A 7,976-nucleotide genomic window follows, 5' to 3' on the forward strand; every position below is an offset into this window, starting at 1 on the left:
CCAAGGAAATCGGCTTCATTAAGGTATGACTATGGACCAATGGTTGTGATTGAGTTGCTTTCGTGAATGAACATTAATTATTTGTTGTACCTAAAATTAACCATTCTCTTCATTTTTGTTCTTGCAGTACCGTTAAGAGTGTTAACTCTTGTTTGACAAAAGTAGAGGACAAGTATGATGGAAGAGTGGTTTATGTTTGAATGAATTTAATATAAACTTTTGTTTAGGTGGTTTTATTTTTGAACTTGGATTGATGTTCGACAGAGATTAAATTGAAATGCAGTGAGACTTATTTTGAATGCCTTGAGCATTATCTTGCAATCTTTGGTTTAGGTATGCTCGTATAGTTGAATGTTCTTGTTAACTAGCAAGTTTAAAGCATGATTTTAGAACTTTTGGTGCGTAAGATTGATGGGTGGCTATGGCCATATTTAACCACACTACGATACGTTGATTTGCTAATATCATGTATAAACTAATAAAACTAGCTGCTACTACTATAATTGAGTTGCAATTACAACATTAATGCTCAATTTGCGGTTTTGTGCTTCATATTTAGGTTATTTCCATCTATTCAACTCCGGGGAGTATGCTTTCCTGATGATTTGCTTGTTTGTGCTCAAGTAATTATTTGTGCTCAAGTTGTTAACTAAGACCATATTTGGTTTGCGGAATAGAATAAAAATTTAGTTTTCTGAGAAAATTTATTCCATAATACTTATAGAATAAGAATATGTAATATCATTGATTTATAAAGTTTGAACCAAAACATATAGTTTTGAATTTCTAATTTTTGTTTTTTCCGAGCTTTTATTCCTGCAGAACTATTTTTCCTAACCTCTTTAATATTAGACTGAAGAATCTGTTTTCCTGGTGAACTATAGTGGTGGAATTTCAGTTCATCAAATCATTGCTTGCAAGTTTAGCACTCTGCCTGCTTTGGTTTTAAAATATTAATGGGATGGCTGAAATGTTTAAGAATCTCAGTCATAAAATATTCTGTCCTTTTCCAATCTTAGTTATTTTACTTCTGATGCTATTTCACTACTTGATAAGTCTCAAATAATGTAAAATTGAAAGGAAATTACAATGTATGACTCACATTTAGTCAAGTCATCCACAATAATTAGTGTCAACCTTAAATCAATCTTATAAATGAACAAAATTAACGAGATAGGAATGTAAATGAAATGAAAATTTAAGATATTTTTATAAACTGCCCTAAAATTACCCATTTTACGTCTTGCCTCACAATTTCAATACAAGGGACAGAAGAAAGAAATGATGTATAGCATAAATTAACATAAAAAATCATTTATTCTCATGTGTTCCTCTCTTCAGATTATCATCTTACCAACTCATGTATTTTATTGGACCAGATGATAATGGTGCTTCCTTATTCATTTTTAGAAGGCCTAATGGTAAAAAAAACCCAAACCTTTACGACTTGTTGCAATTATATCCAAACCTTTTAATTTTTGCAATAATATCCAAATTGTATTTTTTTGTTGCAATAATATCCAAATTGCATTTTTTGTAGCAATAATAGTCAAATTGATGGCTAAACTTGTTGTTTTCAATTAATATATTAGGCTATTATTATGTTTTGATGTAAAATAATATAGTAAAAGTCCCAAAAATGGCAAAAAAAACTCAAAAAATTCACATAAAAAGTGCAATTTGGGTATTATTGCAACAAAATAATGCAATTTCGATATTATTGCAAATATTAAAAGGTTTGGATATAATTGCAACAAATCGTAAAGGTTTGGTTTTTTTTTGCCATTAAGCTTTTTTAGAAATCATGTAAATATTTTAGCTTTACACTTTTGCATAATCATGATATGCTCTGCAGTCTGCAGCAGCAGACATATGTGCACCTTCGGATTTTAATAATCATGTGTTGAATGGTAATGACAACCTTTTATTAAAGGGTGCGAGCTTATTTGCGCTTTATTATAGCTTATGTTGAACGGAAATAAAAACGTTAAAATAAAAATAATGAGATAAGAAACGATGAAATAAGTTATAAATTTAAAGTTTTGAAAGTTTATAACAATGTTTAAAAATAGAAAAAAAATACCGGAATGTATAACAGGTAAGTTTCCTTATAACAAAGGGCGGAATCAAGAGGATAAAGTGGGCAGCCGCTTCTCTAATCGTTGGTCACGAGTAATGATCTCCGATTATTCTTACTTCTTCCAACATAACTTTTTTAAATTGTCAAATCGCGTTCTTTTTTTTTCAATTATTAGCTATTCTCATTTGCTCCTTTTATTTTTTTTGTTTCCGCAATACACCGATAACGACTATGACGGTTAATTGTCAGTTTTAAGTTTCTTTAAAAAAGTGGACTACTATTTACCGCCCCAAATAACCACCCACCGCCCAACTTTTGACCAAACTACCCCTAACCTATTTTCAGTTTTTTTTTTTAAATCAATTCTTTCAATTCAATTAAAAACCCAACGAATATTCAAGCGGATTTATAATAAAAATGTTAAAATCGACTAAAAATAAATCTAACAATTAATCGGTTTTAAATTTGTTCATTTAAAAAATTTTAAATTTTTTTTTAAAATTTTTTAATGGACAATCGCCCTAAGATGGCGATGGTCCAATGGACCATCGTCCAGCTTTGGCGATGGTCCAATGGATCATCGCCAAAGCTGGACGATGGTCCAATGGACCATCGCCATCTCCTGGCGATGGTCCATTGGACCATCGCCAAAGCTGGACGATGATCCATTGGACCATCGTCCAGCGGTGGCGATGGTCCAATGGACCATCGTCCAGCGTTGGCGATGGTCCAATGGACCATCGCCAGGAGATGGCGATGGTCCATTGGACCATCGTCCAGCTTTGGCGATGATCCATTGGACCATCGCCAAAGCTGGACGATGGTCTATTGGACCATCGCCATCTCCCGTCGATGGCCCATTAAAAAATTTTAAAAAAAAAATTAAAAATTTTTAAATGAAAAAATTTAAAACCGATTAATTGTTAGATTTATTTTTAGTCGATTTTAACATTTTTATTATAAATCCGTTCGGATATTCGTTGGGTTTTTAATTGATTTGAGAGAATTGAATTTTTTTTTAAAAAAATGAAAATGATTTAGGGGTAGTTTGGTCAAAAGTTGGGCGGTGGGTGGTTATTTGGGGCGGCGAATAGTACTACCCTTAAAAAAAGAATTACTTGATCATTACTAACATTGGAATGCTCTAGAACTTGGGACTTTCTCAAACTAAAATCTGTGAGGTAGGCATTAGTTTTCTTTCAGTTAGTACTACATAAGCATAGCTCAAAATGATCATAAAATTTCATAATTAGCCTAACTAAGTTTAACCTACTGATGATTGCTTTAAAACTAACTTAATTAACTACACACCTAAAATAATCTAAATTGGCATAAACATACTAACACTAGCTAAAACTAAAAATCATTCCACCAAACTCCTTCGCTATTATTTCTTCTTCTCCAAGCTAGGTATTGGCCATATTTCAACATTGGAGGCACAAATGATGATGATTGGTATATAATATACAATTTTTATTAGTAAATTAACCAATTATATGAAAGGATGATTTTAAAGAGAATCATAAACTTTGACAAATAACGCAATTTTAATATAAATTTTTAATTTTATCAATTTAAAACATGAAGTGTCAATTTTTTGCAATTCAGAATAAAAGATGATGTGTGAATCCCGTAATAGTGGCATGGTAGTATATATTATGGCGTCCACATCGGTGTTCTTTTATCGAGAATTATCTATTGTTCCGAATTGCAAACAAAATAATGATAACCCGTATTCTAAATTGATAAAGTTAAAAATTCATACTAAAATTATAAAAAAACATGGGGCTTATTACCCAATATACCTAAATTTGGCCCAGGTTTACTTTTATACCGGTCCAACCTAAAGTTTACTTTTCATACCGCCCAAAATCAGAATTCTAACCTAATTGCTTTGAATTATTACTTTATTACTGTTTTTTGCTTTTCCTCTTTGATTTTGGCAGTTTCTTTTTCTTCTCCGCGAATCCAGCTCTGTTCCTCCACGATCTTCGCGATTCAAAGCACTGGTGCTCCACGTTCTTACTCATTTGCTTCCATTATCTCATCTGTGTAAGTTTTCTTCTCCATTATCTCCATTATTTTGTTTTTTCACTTATAAAAAGCGGTAAGTTTTCTTCTCCAGTTTCTCCACGTTTTTATTCTTTCGCTTCCGCCGTTCCGCCTCCGTCGTTCCACCTTTGTCTCGCCGCGCCATCTTTCTTTTATCTTTTTGATTTTAGATCTGAAATTTTTTATTCTTTTTTTTCATTTTCAGATCTGTAATTTGTTTATCTTTTACTGTTTATTCACCATTAAACATGTATAGAAAGTATCTTTAAAGAATATAATACTTATTTCATGTTATGTAGAATAATTTGTGATTTTATGTAATAAAATTCTGTTATTTCTGCATTTTTTGTGTTTTGTTGTATTTCTGCGTTTTTTATTCTGCAGAACGATTTGTTGATGATGATTGATTGCTGAATTATTGTAATGTTACAGTGTTGTTGATTTTATGTTGATTTGTTGTTGATTTTAACAGTCACATAAGACTAGGTCAACTTCTGGTTCTATAAAGAAGAAACCTTCCACTGGAATCTATGGATTTTTTTATTTAATTTTTAGTTTATAATTACTATTTGTTATTAGTTATTTAATTGATTGAGATTAATCTTTGCTAATTTTTTTTTATGATTTTATGTCTGATTTTTATTGTGAATTTGTACTGTTTTTTGTTTTGAAGTGTGTTGTTTTATAGGTTGTTGATTTGATTTATTCATAATGTGGAGTAAGTCTATTGGCCATAAACCGGAAAAAGGTTGATCGTTGATTGATACGGAGTCTGATTTTCCAAACTTGTACAAAACTGGAAAGGAAACAATGTCTCGTAAAACTGTTGAGGCTCTTTTTTTAGGAATGATGATTCTGAATTTTTTCACACTGTACATGTTGTTGTTTGGAATTCGTGTTTTTATTTGTTTTGTTTCTCATTTACTTAAAATTATTAATATTATATAAACATTTTATCAACATGTTATCAACATATTGTCAACATAGTATCAACATATTGTTTTGTTTTTTTATTTTTTTAAAATTATATTTATCAACATACTGTCAACATAGTATCAACATATTATTTTGTTTTTTATTTTCTTAAAATCATCAATATAATATCAACATGTTATCAACATATTGTCAACATAATATCAACATAAAATTAAAATAATATTAACATAAAATTAATATGAAATTAACCTACAATCAATATTTAATTTTTTTGACTTGACTTTTTTTGACATATTCACGTTTTTTGTCAGTTCTAAGATAAAAAAATCAACATGTAATAAAATGACTAATTTGAATGTTAAATTTGTTTACATTAATTTTCATTTTGTCAATACATTTTCAAGATTAACATAATATCAACATATGTAATCAACTAACTAATTTAAATTTTTCAATCTTTTACATTAATTTTCATTTTTTTCAACAGTGTTTCAATTTAATTTTAATTTTTTTATTTTATTTCACATACAATGTGGTCTTTTCATTAATGCAAAAATCAACTAAATATCAACATAATATCAACACAATATACACATAATATCAACACAATATCAACATTGTAAAATTACAATAATTCAACATCATTATTGTCTTCTTCACTAATGCTAAAATCAACTAAATATCAACACAATATCAACATAATATCAACATTGTAACATTACAATGATTCAACATCATAATTGTCTTCTTCACCAATGCTAAAATCAACAACATATCAACCGAAAATCAACACAATATCAACATTGTAACATTACAATAATTCAACATGATTATTTCTCTTCTTCCCAAATGCTAATATATCATTATCTAGTCTTAGTTTAATTTTTATTTTTTAATTTATTTCACGGACAATATTATCTTTTTTTCCAATGTTAAAATCAAAAAAATATCAACTGATTATCAACATAATATCAACAACACTGTAACATTACAATAATTCATCAATCAACCATCATCAATAAATCTTGCTGCAGAATAAAAAAACGCAGAAATACAACCAAACACAGTAAAAATATAGAAATAACAGATTTGTATTCCATAGAGTCACAAAATTATTTTACATAACATGAAAAGATAATCTTTATACATGTTTAATGATGAAAAATTACTGTTATATAAAAAAATAAACAAAAAAAATTGCAGATCTGAAACGAAGAAGAAGAAGAAAAAAGACGATGAACTTCAAATCTGATGAAATTAAAATTGAAAACGGCGACAGTAACAACGAGCGGAAAAAATAACTTCGACAACGAGATAAAGATGGAACGGCAGAGACGGAGCGCGGAAAACAGATCTGAAGATGCTGATCTATTGGACGACGATCTGTTGGACAACTGATTAAGATGAAATTTGAGCTGAGCGTGAAAAAAGGGTTGGTGATTGAAGAGAGAGAAAAATGAGTTGACAGGAAGAGAGAAAGATGAGTTGAGAGGAAAGAGAAAATAATAAAATTATGATTTGATTTGTTATTAGGGTTGTTTATATATATACCGTATAAAAATAAAAATTACCAGCGTGTGTGGTAGTTTTAATATGTCAAAAGTTGTACAGTATAAAAGTAATATTTTAATGATACTTGGTTATTTGGGTAAAAAGCCCAAAAACATGCTAAGTTTATGTTTTTTTTTTTTGCACAAAATTGAAGGTAAGCATATGTCACAATATGTAGGTCATCTATCACAAGTGTAATAGTTGAAAAGAGAGGTTGAGTGATGGGGATTCTTGATAAAGTAAAAAAATGTACATGTTTTTTTTTTTTACTTCTTTCTATTTTTTCACTATTGAAGCTTCAATAATACGAAAATGTACTTTTATACTCTATCACTCAATTTGAAGTTTTCTTTAATGCATGCAAAATTGGCAATATGCCTCCAGCCAAACTTAAGTATGAAGCAGTACTATTTGTATACACATCATCTTCTTTACATATACTAAGTTTACTTAACAGTAAAAATCAAAAGAGAAAATGATTAAATTATATACTTTAATTAAGGATAAATCTTTTTTTAGTACTAAACTTTTTAGAGTGTCCTCAGTTATAGATAAATCTTTCAAAATCGGCTGGTTTTACCCATTTTGAGATACTCGAAACCTTTTATAGCCATCGTCAAATGGAACCGGATATCTCAAAATGACAATTTTTTGACGTGACGAGTGATATGACAATTTTTTCAGTTCGATTTGACGATAGCTACAAAAAATTTCTAATATCTCAAAATGGGCTAAACCAGCTGATTTAAAAAAAATTCGGTATAACTGACGATACAAGTAAAGGTTTAGTGTAAAAAAAAAAAAGAATTTCCCTTTAATAATTTTGTATCATTATTAAAAATTAAAAATGATACTTTAATTCTTTCAGGTTTTTACCATGGAGTATATAACTATAAAATTCCAATTTCATCCATCATTAAAATTAATAATTACAATTAAATAAATACATTTTTCCCACACCCATACTTTTAGATAATATATAATATTAACAATTGGTCACATTTCTTATAAGTGGAATTGAAGGGAAAAGGAGAAGCAATGTTAGAAAGCAAAAGATTCAGACAAATTCACACTCTATAAGTATATTACTATCACTTTCAAAGTGGGTAACTAATACAGAATTAAAGAAACATTACTTAGTAGGTAATCTTACTTTTAAACTAATTGTCCCATTGAGTATGTCTTAAGTCACATGCTTTCAATTTTCATCATTTCTTTTTTTAGTTATAGGCTTCAACAAATAAAGTCTAGATACATATGTTTTTCCTCTTTTGGTAAAATAAATAATTAATCAATATTATTCTCTTTACTAATTTTCCTAATACATATAAATTAAACCAATATTTTTAAAATTAGT

Source organism: Mercurialis annua, linkage group LG8 (assembly GCF_937616625.2).
Source record: "Mercurialis annua linkage group LG8, ddMerAnnu1.2, whole genome shotgun sequence".
Lineage (NCBI taxonomy): Eukaryota > Viridiplantae > Streptophyta > Magnoliopsida > Malpighiales > Euphorbiaceae > Mercurialis > Mercurialis annua.